Source organism: Spermophilus citellus (genome assembly GCF_964194105.1).
Source record: "Spermophilus citellus genome assembly, chromosome: 5".
NCBI lineage: Eukaryota > Metazoa > Chordata > Mammalia > Rodentia > Sciuridae > Spermophilus > Spermophilus citellus.
Window position 1 is genome coordinate 151,456,367 of NC_138186.1, and position 21,691 is coordinate 151,478,057.

Below are 21,691 nucleotides of genomic sequence, written 5' to 3' on the forward strand. Positions count from 1 at the left end.
GGTGCCCCTTCCCAGGGAGGGAAAACTGACTCCAGTTTTCGCCAGCCCCTATACTTCACAGGTAAAGGGCCAGTTTAACAGCTCTTCCTGGAATAAGCCTGTGGAGAGCAGCCGACAAAGCCCCCCAGACACACACAGAAAAGCAAAAACCACGTTGACATTCCGAGAAGAGAGGGGGAGAAGAGCGTTTTCCTGTATTTTCGTTCTTGAATTGCCTTTTCTTGCTCTTCACTGGAGAGAGGAGAGGTGGGTGATGGCAGCCAGGCTGGCTCATGTGAGAGACCAGAGGGCAGCTGACATGAACTCCTGTCAAGCCTCCTGGCACAAAGATCTGATTATAATACATAAAAATGCGTGGGCAAGACTTGGAGGGCTGGGCTCCCCCCACACTCACTCCCAACCCAGTGCTTTGAATGCATTTGTGTATGCACACCCTCGGCAGACTAGGTTCTTTGTGTTGCCATGGAGCTGCGCCCGCTGTTAATTCAGATGGAAGGATCACTGGCTTTTCTACTTCTAATGGAGGTAAGAATCTCTGCATAATATTAACTCCACTTATATTTCAGATTTGCAGTTGTCTTCATGTTCTGAACTTATTCCCTGTCAGATTACCACAATGGAAGCTACTGGCAAACTGATGCTTGTTTTTATTACATCCATATGCCGAAACTTGAGAACATATATATATGTGTGTTTGTGAGCTTCCCCAACCCTCCCTTTTCTAACAGGGAGTGTTTATGACCTTATCATATCGAGGGGAGTTTATGAGAAATATAAAATATGAATCAATCCATACTTAATAAATATACTGTGAAACACATAAAACATCTCATAAATAATAGCTGTTTTCTCTGACATAATAAAACTAAATATTATTACACTCTGATAATTACTTTTCAAGTAGGCGTTGAGAATCAAAATCATACCTAGAATAATTTTGCAAATATAGATAGACTTCTTTAAATTCCACTTGGATCACATTTCAAAGCTCAGACATCCACCAATTGGGAATTAAATGAAAGAATCTTTCAAAAATGAACATGAAGTGACTTCTAGCACAAACTCAGTACATATACAGTCCCTCCTTTGGGGATTTTACATCTCCTAAGAAAATTACAATTTGCATTCTGTAAAAACAAGTGCAAAGGAGTGAAAGAAAATGATTTTGATTTCCTACCTGGAAATCTGCTTCTGGTCCTAGTCACACGTTTTCATAATCTTGATTTTCAATTTCTCAGGTAAATTCACCAATCTGCTGACAAGAAGTTTTGTATTATGACTTCTCCTCCCACAGTGCATACATTAAAATGTGACGATGAAAATGGCCCTAATGTTAACCAGAGCTACAAAACTGAATCTGTCTGTTTGAAATATGAGAGTGTAAGCATGGAGAAGGGCAAGGCAGAACAGGTGGGTAATACATGCTGCCCCAAACTGTAGGTAATACTAGAGCACTCAGCAAAATAAAATGTAGAAAGTAGTTCATGGGCAACAAAATAAATGGTGGTAGTACTGGATGATAACCCAAAGAATAAGTTAAATATACATGAGTCCATACTGAAATCAATCCATCATTCATGTAGATATTCCCTCCCTGAGAGAAATGAAGTACAAGTCTTCTCCCCTTATGAACAGAATACAGAAACAATAAGAGAAAAGTAATAACTTTACAATGGAAAAGCCTGGCAGACTCCACCTTAACCAAGATCTCAAGTTAACGTCACTGTGATAATAAGGCATGTTGATATGACATTCCTCCAACAGAACACAATGAGATGGGTGCCACCCCTGTGTGGTATTCTACACTGAAACTCATAATCTCAGTCTACAAAATTTCTGGTCAATACTCAAAAAAATGCCAAGCTGAGCATGGTGGCACATACTTGTGATCCTAGCAATTCAGGAAGCTGAAGCAGGAAGATTGCAAGTTCAAGGTCAACTTCAGCCAATTAGCCAGGCCCTAAGTAACTTACTGAGACACCATCTGAAAATAAAAAATAAAATGGGCTGGGGATGTGGTTCAATGGTTAAGGCTTCCTGAATTTAATCCCCACTTTAAAAAAAAATTCTAACCCTTATGAAACAAAGGGCTTCTGTCATGGTGTACTCTGTGGTGCTATTACATGTCATATTGCATTTAATATTTTAAAAGTGAGTAGCTAATTAATACTAACTGGACTTCTCATGCAAACCAAATTCTTCAGTTCTGTTAACCAGCCACTCAAATAAACTGACCTTTTCAGTGGTAATTTTGTTTTGGGAGTAATTTTTCTTTTATTTTGACACTTCCAGAAGACCTTAAAGAAACACCTTCAAATGTTGTACACTTGAGTTTTCTTCTTACCACAAACAGTATGTATATTTCCATAACAAGTGCCTGGCACCAATAGTACAACACCCAGGACTCTGAGCACCCCGCCCCAGATGCACCATGCTACTTGTGGACAGGCATTCCCCAGTCTCTTGGCTGAGTGACAGCAAGCAACCACAGCAGCCACAAGGCAGGTGGAGAACTAATGAATAAAATGATAAATATTTGTGATGAAACAGGATGTCGAGAGGGAGCGTGGGTGGGAGGGCAGAATATCTCAACTGCTGAACTACTGAAGCTGCTTTGGAATGCCTAACAGTGTCCCTTTGTCAAAATGGGAATTATATATGGATAGATATTTTTTCTGGTGTTTTCACCTTTATTACAAATAATTTATAGAATTACTACTGTACAACATGACACCATTCCAGACACAGAATTTAAAACTTTGGGCTTACTGAACTTGCTGGAATACTGTTTTCCAACAAATGTAATGAGCCTTCAAAAAACACTTCAAACAATGATTTGAAAACAAAATTGTTTTCAGGTCAGAGAGCAGATTTTCAAAAGATCTGCCCTTGCTTGCTGTTGATTGAAGGTAGACGTTAAACCACTATCTCCACTCTCATCTATGTCTCTTAATAACAAGAACATGAATAATCATTTACAGGCTCAAAAGCTTTCTTGTCAAGAATAAATTCAAGGAATTCTGAAATAAACATAATACTTCAGTCTTACAGGCTGTCCTCTCAGGGACTTCACTCTTATGGACTCTAGATTCTGTGGGCAAATGACTCAAGTAGTTCCCATCATTCACTCACTGGTTCTGATGGCTGATATCAAGGGTGAGTGAAACAAAACCAAAAGGTAAAATCAACACTCCAATGATGCTCTTTTGGATTCATTTTTAAAGAAAGCGTTATCACCAAAGATACCTTCTTGAGTCCACGGTATCCATCTCTCTCCCATCACTCTTCTCTCCTACTGATGATTATTTAAACACAACAAAGTGAAAAGAAAAAAAACGTCCCAACGTTAAAGCATACCTGGGTAGGAATCTGCTATTTGCAATTAATCTCTGAAGACTTAGTCCATGGAAAGTGTTCCTAAGAGTGATCAGTCATCTAGCTGTAAATTCTAGGGAACAGAGCTAATGCCAGCACTGAGTGACAGAATGAGGAGCAAGGGACCCTGCGCTCACTCACTGCAGACTAAACAGAAATGTGAAACTCTGTATCAATACAAAACTTGAACTTCTAGCAGTTTTCAGATTTACAAACCCAATTTGTCCTCTCTGAAGTTCAAGTAGCACTAGACAGGTCCCTCCAAAAGAAAAAGGGGGAAATTATGTAAATGAATTTGAAGACACAATTCTACATTTGCTTCCACTTATTACGGTCATTGTCCACAAGAATGATCTAGTCATCCCTTTTAGGCACTTCTCTTTAAAAATCATTTCTGGAAAACTTAGTAATTAACATGAGAAAAACAATGCTAGAGAGAAAGAGTTACAGGGCCACATATATTTTCCTTTATATTAACTATTTCCTTTGAAATCTTGTTGTTGAACAATATATCTTTTTAAATCATGCTGTGTGACAGGAAATCAAACTCAAAAAAACATGGTAGGTCCAGAATTAGAGATGAATGTGATATTTCATTCCAAACACTATCACACATGTACCATTAATACTTTCCACAGGTGTACTCGGATCTAAATCATAAGTCTGTGTGGACATATGCTCTTTCTGAAAGAAAATAAGGCAACCCAATGGAAATGATTGCATGATCAGAGGGGGAAAATGTTTCCACCAGAGAAGATAACAAATGAGAACATAGCTACCTATATAGACATTACAGCATAAAACCATGGCCTATGATACTCTGTGAGAGTAATTTATCATCTTAGTTTTCTTCTATCACAAAATTCATTCTCATCTTTTCTAAGTGTATCAGACATTCAACTGGATATTCCCACACCATGACTTCTCTGTTAAATGACCATGGACAACCTGTGTATCTTGAACCTGGGGTAACAGTGGGCTGATTGATCATGTCTCTTCTCAATTTCATAACTTACTAAAACTAACCTAACTCTATCTTCCTAATAGCTGCTGAGATAATTTTCTTTGCCCATTGATTTTATAATATTCCAGTATAACAGTTTATCTTCAAAACCACTTAAGGGAAAACAATCTTCCAAAAACGAATGAATTACAGTAATCTGGTAGGCCACAAAATAAGATCTCCCAAATGCACCAACATCTCCCCACCATAAAACAGTGATGTTCCACAAGAGAATTCGCTGGTGGTAAGATCTCCAAAAACAAAGCAAAACTCAGATTTTTACATGAAATGCAACTGTGAATGAGCCATGGTACATCCATATTCTTTGAGCCACGAATGCAGGCCCAGGTTTTTTAAAAGCTTACTGCAGAATGTGATGTTAAGGACTCTTCATTTTTATCCTTTAAATTGTACCACATCCACCATTGCTGCAGGAGCCCAGTACACACCACCACATCACATTGTTTGAATACAGGCAGTTCTCAACTTACAAACACCTGACAAAAACCAAAAATAAAACCAGCTGCTGCCATGCCAGGGTTGTCGCCTTCTAACACCACCAGAGGTCTTGCTGCTACCCCTGGAGAGAATCAGCTGTCGTGAAGAAATCTTAAACTGTTTAGAGAATTTGGGGGCAGAAAGATCACAGCAATACAAAGCAGGGAGGGAGAGGAACACCACCCGAATCCAGTGTCCACCTTCAGTAGCGCTACTTCGTAAACCTGAATGAATTCATGAATACCTGAACTCACCCCTGTAATCTGGACCTCCTTACTTTGCCTCTGTCCTGCTCCAACAGCCTATTAGCTAACCTCCTTCTGGGGCTCATAATTCATGAACCAAGAGCTAAAGAAGGGTCAAAACCCCAAAGGAAACCACCATGATCATTAGTAAGCCATCCATAGGACCACTGCCAGAAGACAGCCCACGCCCAGGACCAAGAGAAAAAGTCCATTTGCAAAAGCACAAAAAGCTCATGACACAGGGAGACAAGATACAAAAGGAGAAAGAAGTTGGAAGCTGGTAGCTCTGTTTAGCAGAGTTTTGTTTTTTGTTCTTTTGGTTTTTTTGTGAAGCTTATGAATAAAAATGCCAAATGAAAAATCAGAGTACAGAGGTCTCAGTGTGACACCGAAGCAGTAAATATGGCATCAAGGTGAGGGTAGGCTAGTACCAGTTTGCTAAATTATTCCAACTTCACTTGGATGGCCTTCAAGACTCAGAACCTCTTTAAACACATCTGAAGTCTAGTAACTTCTCAATTTGTCTCACTTTATATATTACTAATAATTCTTATCTTCTGAAAATTGGAGGCACTCCATTGCTCAAAATTATCTTCCTCAGATCCCTGTTACCAGCTGAATTAGAGAAATCATAGAAACTCAAACTTGAGTGGGTTTAAAGGCCTTTTAGGTTAACAACCCAATGAAAGAAATACAGCAACTTCACTTGTCTCATTCGAGATCCATCACAATGGATCCAGTAGTCCTGGATGCATATGATTCCAGATCAAACGTATGCACAGTTCCCGTCTCCTGGCTTTCATTCATGGCCACTATGCTGCACAACTGCAGGGGCACCATTTATATCCAGTCCACATGAGTGGTGCCCTCAATAGTCTGGCAATATCCAACTCTCACACAGCCTTATGAGGTGATCCCATTTTCATCTATGACATCATCTCCACCAGGAGTGCAATCTCCCAACCCCATCTCTGTTTCCAATGATGCTAACCACTCCTGAAGGCCCACATCTTCCATAAACTCCTTCTTGGTTTCTGCAACAGGTCCCCATCTTTTTCTCTGAACTTTCATTGCATTTGGTTTATGCCTCATTTTTCTCCTATTCTGTCTTCTAGTATAATGGGTTAGAGTGCTTGAGTCTCATCACTAATACTCGTCTCTAGGCTCCCTGAGAACATAAATGGCATGAGATTCACCTACCTTTCCACAGGGTTCCTAGCCCACTGCCAAAATCAGATCAGGTACTTCAATCATTGGTGGCAGGTATTTATGACTGGGAAGGGAAAGTGATGATTCATGAACTAGAAAAGTTTGAGAGCATAATTTTGACTAAAATAAAATACAGCAATCTGAGAACTAGAGGTAAATTTTGATAACTTCATGCTTTCAGAACCAGTGGGTTGAGAGGACCTGCTCAGTTGTAGGATGTTACTGTCAAAGAAATACTCCCCCTCATCTTTTCCTTCCTTCCCTTGAAAAAAATAAACTCCAAGTTCTGCACAACCAATTAAAAATTGAAAGAAAGTACAAAATAACCAAATACATTTTGATCCATTTTGTATAAAATCAAAAATATTTTTTTTAGCCAGGCATAGTGGCACACACGCAGGTACTTGGGAAGCTGAGGCAGGATGATCTCTTAAGCTCAGGAGTTTGAGGCCAGCCTGAGCAACAAAGCAAGACCCATCCTATAAGAAAAAAATAAAATGAAATCTTTTTCAGTTAATGAAAGTATACCGAAGGGCAAGTTTAAAAGATCACAAATCTAAAACACTTGTAAAGCAGCTAGAGAGATATATTTAGAGGTATCAAAATATGGCTTTCTTTATTCTATAGAGCCCATGTGTCTGCCCAGCATATAATATGCATTCTCTTAGTACCCGTGCTAAAATATCTATTTTAATAGATGTTCCATGCTTCGGGGACACCATTATGATCTATTAGAGGGTGATTAGCTACATAAAATATGATTTTACATTAGCTATATAGAAAGGAGACATCTTCAAATTGATACATATAGATTCCTATCTACCTATATAAGAAATCTATCTGAATATTTTTGAAGACTTTAAAATATATTGTGCATTGGTATGCTGTATATTGGTTGATGAGTCAAAATATTTTAATACATATCACATCCATGGGCATGTATAATCTGAAAAATATATCACGAGCATCTTCAACCATTTAAATATGTAAAAGGTAGGGGGTGAAGAGACTTGTTAAAGAGTAGAGTATCTGAGAATGAACAGTGTACTAAGCATGTCAACTAAGCCTTCACACACAAAAACATTGGAGCTTCTATAGATCTAAAATGCAAAAACTGCTTGCCTCTTTTTTTAATCAGAAATGTCTCAGGGTCCTTATCATGAACATAAATGACCAGAGAATCCTATTTATTTGATTCCTTGTTTCAATTCACTAATGTAGAGTTTGAGAACCCTGTGGGGCTTCTCCCATGAGCCAGGCACTACGTGAAACCCTGGATCCAGCATTGGATGGAGTTGGTCTAAGAAAGACAATCAGTCACTACTGTCAACTGGGGTAGCTCTCAGGGATACCTCCAGCAGTTGTTTCCCCCTTCCTTCTTCAGCTTCCCTCCTGGTCTACATTTTTATGCTGCCTTTTAAGATCTCATTTCTGATTTGTATACTTCATGTATTTCCTTTTTCACTTTCAGGATGTCAGCTATTACATTTGCAATCAGTGTGCCATCCTGTACCAGTGGCACTGTTTCTACATGCTTCCCGTATATTTCCCTTTTTCCAGGGATGATTAGTTTAAAACTGAGACTAAAATAAGGACAAACAAGCTCTGAGAGGAGGCTGAATAAGTGTTTTCTATCATTGTGGTTTGAAGAAATCATTCCATGCACTATCAATTCCTTCTCTTTGATGTGATAGTTTTAATGTCCAAGTGACCCTGGCATACATTTAAGAAGATAATTTAAACAAATGTTTTACCCACAAAAGTCCCTCCCTCTTCTACAATCCCTTTTTAAAAGAAAATTTAAAAAAAATTATACTTATTAAAAAGCAATATCCCTACTGCCAGAGAAATCTTCTATATGTTGAGTCCTTAGAAATGGTATCTTAATATATTGACCATTATTTCTCAAAGAGCAGGCCTCAGATTACCGCATCAGAATTTCCTGATTTGCTTCATAAAATACAAGGTTCCAGCATCCCATCTCAGACCTACAGAATCACATTTATAAAGCTTGAGGATCTGATTTAAAAAAAAAAAAAACCTTGATAAACAGCTGTAGATGAAACACCTTGACACCACTGATCTTTACAGTCAAACAGCCTTAATGAAGACCCACATTCTCCATTGAACCATCATAATGCAACATGGACTGAGCACCACTCTCTGCAAACACTGAATAAAATTAAGTTTAAAAAGATCAAGAAAATAAAGTTTAAAGCCTGACTCTTACCAGGGAGTTTGCATTCCAATCAGGAAGTTAAAGCACAGGCATATGAAAAGAACATGAAACATTTTGGGACTCCAGGGCACACACACACTGAGAAGGGCAGAGTCAAAGCGTGAGCAGAATGCAGTTAGGACTCAAAATGAAGACTCCCAAAACAAGACTGGGGTCAGAATTTAAAAGGAAATATTTTTAAAGTGGGTCTTGGAGAGATGTGGCAATTGCCAGAAGACATCTGAGATCAAGGGGAAAATATGTATCATCATAGCTCTTGGTACCACAGTCAACACAAAGAGAAAAGGAAATGCCCTGCAGGATTATAAAAAAGCTGTGATGTTGGTTTGGAAAGACCAACCTGAAAAGAAGTTTTTCCAAATATATATTATCTTTTGGGGCAGATAGGAGATTCTGTAATCCACAGTATATAGAGGAGGAAACTAAGACTCATCCAAGACCCTCTGGCTGAGTTCTTCTGGAGGGCAGAGATGGTTCTTTCTTTCCATCAGGGACTTTTCTTTTCTTTGTTCAGCCTGATATGTCCCCAGTAGAAGAATCACTAATTTATTACCTGGCCTTCAAAACAGTAAGCCATCCAAAATCATCATATTTCTCCCTCCCTTCATTTCAAGAAGTCGGGAGGAAAGACTTCTTTGTGTGTATGTGTCTGTGTGTGTGTACGTACACAGGTGCATCTGTGTGTGCATGGGCATATAAGCATTTGCATATCTGTGCGTGCATGTACATACACATATGCAGGAGGTGTGGGGGTATCACCATTTCTTAATGACTTACTGCACTTTAGGGTGTGCATAGATGCTCCATTTATGCCAAAATATATTAAAAAGTAAAAGCCAAACAAAGTGTCTATGATTTGGGATCAATACCAGGTTACAGATATGCACGTTTTGTCTGGCTTTTGTAGCCACTAGCCACATGTGACTGTTTAGATTTAACTTTTCAATTAACAGGGAATAAAATTTAACAGTTAGTTGCTCAGTTGCACTAGTTATATTTCTAGTGTTCCCAAACCACATGTGATTAGTGGCTCCCATATTGGCCACCTCTGATACAGGACCTGTCCATCACTGCAGATGGCTAATTGGAAAGCACTGCTCTGGAGTGTCATTCTTTCTACAAATATGAGAGCAGATCCCAATATATACAACCACTGTTGTTTGTATCTAGTTTTAAGGACATGCTAACTAGAGTGATAAAACTTCTGTTCCTTCCACCCCAAGCCTCCTCAAGACTGTCTAAGATATTCATTTCTTCCTCCTTAACCCCTCCTGCTCATCACACCTCTTCCCATGGTGGTTTTAATCCTGGCTCCATAAATACATATGCTTCCATCTCCCCTACAGATGGCTCCATAAAAGCCTACGGGGTCACATTTGAGCACACCTTCCTAACACAATAAACTGAGTTCCCCCAATATGGGCCATAGTTCTGATTACTGGGTAGAATGCATTACTAGTGGGAACACCTAGAGAATAAGACCAGAGATCTAACAGAAGGGAAGAAGTAAGAAGAGTTGAAAGCACGGTAAGGTGTTGTGATCATTTCTACTGCTCAGATGGAAATGGTGTTTTTGCTGCATATCTAAAAGGAAAAAATAATAATCAAATTATTTTTAAAGTGTGAATATGTACTTAGCAGACATCAACTGGAAGAGTGCTGGGCTATTATTGCCTGCACTGTTTACCATCAAAAGCCAGCACACAGAGACTGGCCCCTCACAACTGCAGGTGACCAATCCAGTACTCACAGTGGCTTGCTTAGCTTTATACCAGCTTTTCAAAAAAGGTTTGTCAGCTGGGCATAGGTGACGCATTCCTATAATCCCAGTGACTCAGGAGGCTGAGATAGGCGGATCACAGTTTGAAACTAGCCTCGGCAACTTAGCAAGATTATGTCTCAAAATAAAAAGTAAAAAGGGGCTGGTGATGTTGCTCAGTGGTTAAGCACTCCTGAGTTCAATCCCCAGTATTTAAAAAGGAAAAATAAAAAAAAAAATGTGTGTGTGTCAGTTTGATTCACTCATGGATATACAACATCCTCCAACCTCAAGCCTTAGGACCCAAAGGAAAACTTCCACTTTGACTCTGAGAACTACCTCCAGACCACTCAAAAGGTAAGTTTCCTTCATATGATCATTTGGATAGTTTCAAAGTATATGAAATATGAACAATATCTGATTTTCAAAAAAACAATACTTGAGGGGAAAACCCCATGTATCAAAAATACACTGGATGTCACTATGAAGATGGAAAATGTTTACAAGGAAGAGAAGCAATTAGCCTGCACCTCACCACTTACTGTTTATTCAGCCAAATTTAATGCAGTTTCCCATTCTACACTAAGCATCTGGGCACTTTCCCACAAGCCTTGGAAGCTAGAGATACCTACAGGGCCACCTTAGACCAGAGGAAAGGGAACTTCACAGGAAATGAAACCAAGCAACACAGTAACAGCACCTCTGATGACAACCGAGAGATTCAAGATAAAGATTAGGGCAAGGCTGGTGGGGGAGCTGAGTGTGGTCTTCAGAAGTGAAACTTAAAACGGGCTGAAGACACATCATTTTCCATAAGAAAAGTCACATGCTCTGGCCCCTGCTCACCTTTGCCTCCATCTCTTGGCTCACCTGATGGCCTTCCTCCATTGTTATCTTTTTAGATTAAAAAGAGAGTCCCTGACCTGCCAAATCATCAGTTACAAGTTGCACATCTCCACACACCTCTTCCTCCAATAATGTACCCCAAAACTTCAGACAGGAGCCCTAAAACATTATCAGACTCTACATACATTAAAAAAAAAAGTCAGCTGCAATGTGCTCAGAGTTTGCATCCACAGTACACAGTGGAGGGCAATGGGAAGACCAGGCTCTGGTGCACCATGGACCCATGTGTAATCTTGGACAAACTATTCATTTACCTTCTCGGCACCATAGATTTTCTCATCTGTCAGCCAGTTACCATGTGCCAAAAATTTAAGTTGTCCACCAAATCTAGAACACATGCATCTTTTCTTTTTTTAAATACCTTTATTTATTTGTTTGTTTATTTATTTATATGTGGTGCTGAGGATCAATTCCAGGGTCTCGAATGTACTAGGTGAGTGCTCTACTGTTGAGCCACAACCCCAGCCCACACATGCATCTTTTCATATTTTTGAAACCAAAATGTGTCTATCAATGGCATCTTTCAATTAATTGGAAGTCTTTTATTTCTTTCCTAGAGGTATATCCAGTACCACCTTATAACCTACGGCACCTTAGAGTCTATGAAATATGGAGGGAAACTACATCATAAGGTTTTGGTAATGGCTGATTAATTTAGGTAAAGAATTTACCATAGTGGTTATTCCTGAGTAAGCTGCTTGATTGCTATTAGTTACTATTATTAAATTAACAAGTCTGAAAATGGTCACAGTCATAAGAGAAAATCCTTATAGTTTTACCCATAAGTTGTATGCTGATATGATGATTGATACTTGGGACAGTGGTGCTAGCCTATAGTGCCAACTACCAGAGATAGTAGGGAGGCTGAGGCAAGAGCATCTCCTGGACCCAGGATTTCAAGACCAGCAACTGGGTGACTGGACATAACCCCAGCCCTTGGCACAGTGCCTAATACACAGTAGGGCCTCAGTAAACAACTACTGACTGAATCCACTGAATGTAGGGCCCAACTTCATTTCTGCCAAAGGCTCCCTGTCTTACCCACATCTGATATCCATTCTACATAATGGGAAATCAGCAGTGCCTGCTCCTTTCAAGGTAAGTGACATAGAGCAGATTCCTGCTTTTAAAACACTGTGAATACTTCTCCACTTCAAGTCATTGAGCAGGTTTTCCCCTCCCATAATGCCCTCTCTACCTCATGTTCCATAAATTTAAATCCTGAACCCCACCCACCAAGGCCCAATTCAAATGTCACCTCTAAGAAATGTTCTTCCCATCTTATTCCCATTTGGCATTCTTCCTATTCCCATCCATCACCTTCTCAGCTACCATAAGCACCTGATCTGGACCTCTCTAGACAGAATACTGCCTACCTTGTATTAAACGAAGTGTGAGAACCAGAACTCTGTCTTGATTGCCCTGCCTTCCCTGGAAGGCTGGACACAAGAGGGAAATCCTCTTGGATTGAATCTGAGTCCTCTTATTATGCACTGAATTGTGTTCCCCATAAAAGATAGGTTGGAGTCCTAATCCTACCTCAAAACATGACCTTATTTGGAAACAGGGTCACTCAGATGTAATTAGTTAAGATGATGTAATACTCCAGTGAGATTGGCCCTTACTCCAACAAGATTGGTGTCCTTATAAGCAGACAGGGACCCACAGGGAGAATGTCACGTGAAGACAGGTGCAGAGATTAGAGTGATGATGAGCCAGGGGATGCCAAGGATTGCCAGCTGTCACCAGAAGCTAGGAGAGAACCTGGAACAGAGTCTCCCTCACCACTCTCAGAAGGAACCAACCCTGCCAACACCTTGATCTCAGATTTCGAGCCTCCAGGGCTGAGGCAATAGAGACCTCAGTCACCTAATGTGTGGTGCTTAATCACAGAAGCCACAGCAAACAAACAAATGTCTTCCTCACCTAGCTGCTGTGACACTGGACCCTCTTGACTTCTGTGCTTCTCTAACCCTTTCTTAATCTTCTTGAGGCCTCAATCCCTCCTACCAGGACTTTAAAAGTTGGAGTTGCTCCAGGGTCAGCCCCAAGACCTTTCCTCTTCTCACCCTCTATGTCTCCCTTTATATCCTTTTGTCTGCCCCAATTCAAACACAACCTGTACACTGATGGCTCCCAAATTCCTGTTTCAACCTATCCTCTCTTCCAGACTCACATGTTCAACTCCCTGCCTGACACTAGAACACTTGTCCACTCAGATAATTCAAAGCCACTTTTCCAAAGCTTTTTCCAAAAGGTTCTATTACAGCACAATAAAGGTACAATAAATATTATAGGCACTGTACTATAACTAGATTTAAATGCATTTCTTCTAAGATGGTTAATAGTTCCAGTCACTCAAAATTTCAAATCTGATTAGCTGATATAAACTTCTTCCTACTCTTATTCTAATAGTTGAAATATTAGTAAATACAAGTTTATAACAATTTAATATCTGATGTACAGCTGGTTTTTCACTAATTCTTTCTTCTCCAGGATTATTGATCTACTTGATATGTGAAACAGAATATACTAATAATTTTTTATAAAAAGAACCACATCCACAAAATGAAACAGTCAAATATTCTTCAGGGCAGATCTTGATGCAAGGACTGAAAAGGGAACAGTAAGAGCCACCTCTACAGAAACAAGATGTATGAGTGACTTTCAGGTAAAACTTACACACTGCACAGACACTAATGACTCTACATGCTTGTGAATTCCAAAATTACCAGGTTTTATTCATATGAACCGTGAAAACAGAAAATTGAATACATCTTTTCTAAATGAGGAGAACATGCTAATATTCCGCTATTTATTTTATTAAGAATCCTAGATAGGGCTGGGGATGTGGCTCAAGCGGTAGCATGCTCGCCTGGCATGCATGCGCCCCGGGTTCGATCCTCAGCACCACATACAAACAAAGATGTTGTGTCCGCCGAGAACTAAAAAATAAATATTAAAATTCCCCCCGCCCCTCTCTCTCTCTCTCTCTCTCTCTCTCTTAAAAAAAAAAAAAGAATCCTAGATAACCTTTATGACTTTCCATTCATTCTAAGGAGAAGACCAAAGTCATATGTAAGGTTTCTAAAGCCCTGCATGGATCCCAGCTTCACCTCCCAGTTCAAATGATATTTGCCCCCAAAAGTTGCTTCAAACCTTGGAACAAGGAATTCCAAAGCTAAGGAACACCCCTAAATATCATATCCATGTATCAGATGAACAAATTCTATTTCTCATGTGGTTTCACATACTCTCTCCAAACCAAAAACTAAAAATAAAAATAAATTTAAAAGTTTTCTAATTTTAACAAGAACAATGTTAATAATGAAATGAAACAGCCCCCAGGACCCCTGCTTCCCTTCTCGATACCTGTTTCCTTCAACCTCCTCCTCTTTACCTTCCTGTTTATTCTCATGATTAAACAATCCCAATGTTAAAACCACAACAGCACACAGAATCTTTGCGGATGAGGATGCTGCTTCCTTCTAGCTGCTTCTTCCAGCTTTATATCCTACTGCGTCCCTCATCTTTGGATTTAGTTTTGAATACAGCTGCTGAGACAGACCACATCCACAGACCCAGGGCCTCCCCACCCCACCACTGAGATGCTCTGCAGTGGCTTTTCAACTCTGCAGGCCTGGGGTTCTTTCAGAATTGTCCCAGAGGCTCGTGCCCATGAGGTCATGCCCAGCTGACCTCTTCAGAAAGTGATACCCTGGAGCGCAGCTGTAAAAATAGAGCACTGACAACTTCTTATTCACCAATACACAACAGAATGTTCTCTGGATTCTAAGGAACTGACACATTCATACAATTACATAAACACAAGGTGGAATAAAAGAATAAAAGAGCCTGAAGCTATAGAAATGTATTTTTCTCATGCCCAACCTATGCGAGAGCAAACTGACCACTTAACATCATTTAGAAAACAGAGATGGCATAAAAGCTATTCAACTAAGACAGCCTGGAATCTCAGATTAAGTAATTTCTGTGATAACTTTTTTAATATAAACACTTATAGTAAACTCCTTCATGCATTTCTTCATAGTATATAATTCCCCACATATTACTTTTCTTTTAAGTCATACAATTTATTTTATGTTTAAAGCACCTTCTTAATGGTGATTGATATGTCTCTATCAGTTCAAAGCTTACCCATATGTCCCATTAGTCTATCCAGTTCAAAGACACTTTCATTCACTCACGATGACTTTCTTAATTCCAGTATATTTTTTAAACCCTCTCATCCCAGCAGCTCAGGAGGATCGCGAGTTCAAAGCCAGCTCCTGTCCTAAATAAAATACAAAATAAGGCTGGGGATGCGACTCAGTGGTCAAGTGCCCCCAAGTTCAAAATAACTCTCAAAAATTATAAAGATCTCTGAAGCAAGCCACTTCAACTCTCTCTCTTCTTCCCTGACCCCACCAAATACTAGGGATTGAACCCAAGTCCTCACCTGTGCTCTACCACTGAGCTGTATCCCCAATCCTTTATATTTTTATTTTGAGATGAGGTCTTGCTAGATTGCCCAGGTTAGCCTTGAACTTGGCAAGCCTCCTGCCCCAGACTCCTGAGTAGCTGGGAGTATGTACCGATTTATCCAGCTTCAACTTCCTTTTTTTTGAAAAGACAAAATTGAAATAAAGGGGAAAAAAGAAAAATTAGAGAACAGTACTATTAAATGCCCTTTCTTCTGCTCTCTTCCTTATATAAGTGGTTTTCTTCACCAATTTCAGCACTTCATATTTTTTTAAAGAGAGAGAGAGAGAGAGAGAGAGAGAGAGAATTTTAATATTTATTTTTTAGTTTTTTCGGCGGACACAACACCTTTGTTTGTATGTGGTGCTGAGGATTGAACCCGGGCCGCACACATGCCAGGCGAGCGCGCTACCGCTTGAGCCACATCCCCAGTCCCAATATATTTTAATATTTGATTCATAATTGTACTTTAAAGAATTAATCCTCCTGAATCCTCACAAAATAGATTAGGAATGCACCTTAATAGCTTAAGTTCAATAAGCAACACTCTGCAAGTATCTTCTGTACAAATCTAGATTCACAGTAGTCTCATATACAGGCCTTTCTTTTGTGCTTTTTTTTTTTTTAGAATCACATTGTTCTTCATGAAACACATCATAAATGCAGTTTATGATATGGACTGTTCATGAGCATTCTACTTAAAGGCTCATTTTGATAAATATCCTCATTTGACTTCTGCAAATAAATTCCATATGCAAACGTATTAACTTTTAGGAAATAAAATGTAATAAACATGAAGAAGTCAACACTAGTAGAGTAGCATTCTAAAGTATTGGTAACTGTACATTAATTCATTAAAAAAAAAAAAAAAAGATACCTTAACACAGATCTCACTGTTCCTTACACATTTAGTGTGGCTATTCTCAAGTCATATTAATAAATTGTAAGTAAATCTATATCAAATCTACACTGACATTAAACAGCAAAGAATCTAATCCTCAAAAGGAGGCAGAAATGGACACCACAAATCTATAATCCCAGCAACTCAGGAGGCTGGGGCAGGAAGACTACAAATTCAAGGCCAGCCTCAGCAACTTAAGAAAACTCTGTCTCAAAATAAAAAGAATAGAGGCTGGGGTTGTGGCTCAGTGGTAGAGCGCTTGCCTAGCATGCACGAGGCACTGGGTTCAATCCTCAGCACCACATAAATGTAAAATAAAAATATTGTGTCCACCTACAACTTAAAAAATAAACATTAAAAAAATTAAAGAAATAAATGAAAAGAATAAAAAAGGACTGCAGATCTGGGAATGTAACTTAGTGGTAGAACATCCCTGGATTCAGTCCCTAGTACCAAAAAAGAGAAAGGGAGAAAGGGATAGGGGTGGGGGGAAAGACAGACCTGTACTAATTACCTGTTCAAAATATGCAAGGAGTTAAAAAAAAACACTCTATTCTGGATAAAAATAGAGAGATTTCTAAGGACATTTTTATGGCCTTAGACATAAGGGCATAATTATAGTAGGAAATTTAGTTTCATGAAGTAAAGTTCTTCTGTTAGGTGTAAAAACACAGTTGTTCCACCCTTCTATAAGCCTCCAAAATACTTCCTTTACAATTCACTTCATCTCTATAATTCTTATCATAGCCCCATTTTGCATAGCTGCTACATAAGGTCACAGAGTTATAGCCAAAAAGAAAGTTGCAAATTTAAGAATAATGTCCCTTCTATTGTATCGGGCTACTTATTTGTCACTTAGTTTTCTTGGTATCTCCTAAGTCCTGCCTTCCAAAGGCCATGTCATTTGGAGCTGGACTTGGTTCCATCCTTGGTCACAGTCCTATGTGTCAGTGAATGGCTCAAAGCTTTACTCTGTTATGTACCAGTGATGAGCCACTCTTGAACCACCCAGAAAACAGGTTTGTATCCCCAACATCACCCCAACCACTAAGACCCGGTGACCCACACCAGAAGAAAGAACTCACTTGGCAATTCTCCAACGACCAGAAAACAAACTCCCAATACATCGTATCCTCTAAGAAATATTTATTTAGGAGTCAGGTTATTATTTGTAATAATAGAAAATAAACTTCCCTTAAAAAACTAGAAGGTGCCTACCATCAACAGGAAGAAAATATTTTTTAAACTCAAATTTACTAATCTGGACAAAGAAGGTGTTAAGCTATCTTTTCCGTCTAATTCAGTCATTCTTTAACCATTGATCCAGAAAATGTGTACTGAGCCATAGAAGGAGCAGGTGATGTAGTCACAGACAAGGGAAGTCCGGGCTTTGAATTCAGACTGGATTTGACTTCAGACTGTCTGAACTTAAACACAAATTCTAAAATGTTCTAGCCATCTAACTTTGAACATGATACTTAACCTCTTTGTTCTACAGGTTTTTCATCATTAACTAAGGAGTCTAACAGCCTTTGCTCATAAGATAAAGAATTTAAGGTATGAGATGATTAAGTGAGGATAAAATAATTAACACAAATAAAAGTCCTAGAAAAGTGCCTGACACTTAATTTTTTTTTTGAATCATCATTATAAATTAAAAATTCCATCAGATTCTGAAGGGACAATGATAATAAGTCTGTGTCACCCCATCCCTACTAAAGATTACAAATAAGTGTACCCAGGAACTAATCACAAACCAGCAGTTTATCCTAATCCAAAGTTGTGCGTGTGGTGGTGGGGGGGGGTGTAAAACTTCTTCCGAAATTCTAGAACCTAATCCTCTTCTGGTGAGAAATTTCTGTGTCTAATTTAAATGTCTCCCCTCCACTTACCAAGAGTGAGGGCATAATAGTCACTCACACTCAATAGCAAATGACAGATAAAAATAATTGCCAGCTAGCTCCCAATTATAGAGCACTTTCAGCTCTACTTGGTGTGGCTACACAATCCCCTCAGGGAAACTCTGGATTCTGTTGGCTCCTAGAATAAGATTCTCTTGGTGACTCTCTGACTCTCTCTGTCTCCATGAACTGGCCTCAGCCCACATCCCCATTTTTCATGACCTCTCACTTGTCCTTTAAACTTGAGCCATGCTAAGCTATTTAGAATTCCTCAAATCCCCACCCATTCATTCTTAAACCCTTAGCTGAAAAACTTTACTAGATGGATCCCAAACACTCAGGCTGTTTCTAATTTAGCTACACCTTAATAAAATAGGGAAACTAAGCTTCACTGTCAAACCAATTCCAGGAGTAAAAATCTAGGCTTCCCAATTTTATAGTCAAGATAGTCAATTTGTCAGACATATTTAATGAATACCAAGATCAGCCTCATAATGTGCAGAACCCAATGCAAAGCAAAAATGTAAAAGACTCTTTGTTCAAAAATTTAAATTTTCTTTTTTTTATTTAAAAATATTTATTTATTTTTTTAGTTGTAGGTGAATACAATATCTTTATGTGATGCTGAGGATTGAACCCAGGACTTCACATGTGCTAGGCAAGCACTCTACCACTGAGCCACAACCGCAGCCCCCCCCCCAAAAAAAAAATTAAAATTTCAAGACAGTAACAGCAGAGCATTAAACCAAACTCAGGCTCTTTGATCTTGGGGCTCTTGAGAATACACAGATCACATGCCCGGGAAGCCAGTCCGGTTGAGCACCTTACTAGTCACTGAAGGTACACCCAGGCCCTTTTCATTCATACTCCCAATTTCCAGAAAACCTCACTTGCAGTATCAAAGATTCTATGAGGAAATGAATGAAAAAATACATATACACATTTCACCTTTGGATCTCAAACTGCTATGTTGAGTCTTGGGGTTAGATACTAGTTAAAATTACTCAACTGTAAGTGACTACTCTTTTAGTTTCATTAAATGTCTTCTTTAGTAAATCAGCAAGTTACCAAGCTTTTTAAAAAATCACTCTCATTAGATGAAAAGGGGGTTACAAATTATTGCAGTAGTAAATAAAACACCAGGGTTGCAATATTGCTAAATATCTTGCTTTTCTGAATATGTTTCAATTTAATGGATGTGTTTTGAGCACCTATTTTATATATATATAAAAAATATATAATATATATATAATATTACATTACAATATATATATAATATATATATATATATATTACATTACATTTTTTAAATTTAATATCTCATTTGGGCTGAATTTAAACCACTTAACAAAAAGAGAATTCTACAAGTATGGCCCAGGAATATGAAACAGGATCAGAAAAATGAGAGACTGTGGTTTCCTCTCTCCTCCACAGCACCTGTGCCCTAAACAACTGCTCCGGGTGGGGCCCTGTTCTAAGCACTGGGAATTCACTGAGGGCAGGACAAACTCTGCCTAGTGGGGTACAATTCATTGGGAAAGTGAGACAGTAAACAACTAATTCTTTTTTAAAAAAAATTAGCATATGTCAAATTACAATACCAAGACATAAGGAAGGATTACTTTTATTTTAGTATTTTCCTCCAAGAAATGCAAGCTTCTCAGCTGAGATAAAAAACATTCTTCTACCCACCCTAATCAGAACTGTAGTTTCAATTACCACAAAGGCCCAAATTTTTTCTGCACAAAATACATTCTAGCACAAGAGCAGATATTTCCCAAAGTAGGTATTTTGTAATTCATGAATGAACCAAATCACTTATGTTTGGACCACGATGATAGATGAGGTATTGGATTTGGCCAAATGTTATAAAACTCAAATTCTATGCAATCCAGAAGTACTCCTCATGCAATGGAATTATAACAACACCATGTTAATCTCCTGGTGATTATGAGATTCAATTAATATGTCTACGGATCCTACTTAGCACCTCCAACAAGATGCTGCATTAAAACTGGGGATTATTGTTAATACAAATCTGGAGTAATTGATCTCTGTTATAATACAACTAAATAAATACTTTCATAATGCCAGTGTTATAAGTGGCCAAGCTGGATTTAGAAGCGGTTTTAAATCTTAAAAAGAGCAAACAGACACAGTGCAAGAGACCCAAATACAACAAGGCCTAAAACAGTTGTCCACTTAAAGAGATATATCTGTTGTAAAATTTCATGATGAGGGAAAGAAAGGAAAAAAGAATCATACAGAAAATTAATATTGCATTACACAGTGCTTTCTGGTTTTAGAAAACATTGTTCATCTCATCCTGTGTGCTCCTGAATCTGTTGAACTATTTAAAGAGTACTAAGGGTGTAGCTCAGTGGCAGAGTACTTGCCTAGCATGCCCCAGAGACCCTAATTCCATGTCCAACACCACACACACACACATACACAAACACACACACACACACACACACACACACACTAATATAGTATAACGGAGTTAGCTCTCTTTGACATAATACCAAGAAGCTACAATTTTATTTCCTTATGTGGGCCATTGAGAATATCTGTACCAACAGTTTTTGTATATTTCATAACTAAATAACTTTGCTAGGGCATCTTGAATGACATTCAGATCGGAAAAAGGAGGATCATATTCCACCAAAGGGAAAAAAAAGCTACCCCCCAAAAAGAAAGGAGACATAATTTCAAAATCTCTCTTATTCCAAATCTATCCCAATAACCTTAAAGTCACTTATTGCATAAATCAGCTGAAAGTTTCCAAAGGGAAATAACAATTGTAGTTTATACACATCTAATGATCACATCAGGCTTCTTTTGAAGGAAAATACTTAAGCAACACTTACAAAAACTTAGGTGAGCATTCAGCTTCATGATTCAGTTTTACCTGAGCACAGTAAACACAGTGTGTTTCGATATGGAACAATTTTCGAGGTTACTAGGAATTACTAAATAATATTTTCGTCAAGTCTTTGATATAAGAAACCTTAGCAGACCTCCCAGTGAACTTTGGCATTTTTGGCTGTGTGGCCAAAAGAACAATCTACCATTACAAAGCCTATTCATCAGTCAACTAGGAACATCATCACAATGGCTACTGGGCTGATCCTCCTCTTTATCATACTTGCGAGTATATGAGACGCACAAGA

At 38.7% G+C, this 21,691-nt stretch overlaps 1 protein-coding gene across 27 annotated transcripts in view; it reads right to left on the minus strand.

Annotated features, from left to right (window-relative positions):
- HIVEP2 (HIVEP zinc finger 2) overlaps positions 1-21,691 on the minus strand; it is a 184,461-nt gene that overhangs the window by 141,244 nt on the left and 21,526 nt on the right. For 16 of the 27 annotated variants that reach the window (XM_081294859.1, XM_081294849.1, XM_081294843.1 and 13 more), the window contains exon 2: positions 1,178-1,252. The exons of the other annotated variants lie outside the window; for them this stretch is intronic. The gene's annotated coding sequence lies outside the window, so the exon portion shown is untranslated. The remainder of the gene's footprint in view (positions 1-1,177; positions 1,253-21,691) is intronic. 27 annotated transcript variants of the gene reach the window in all.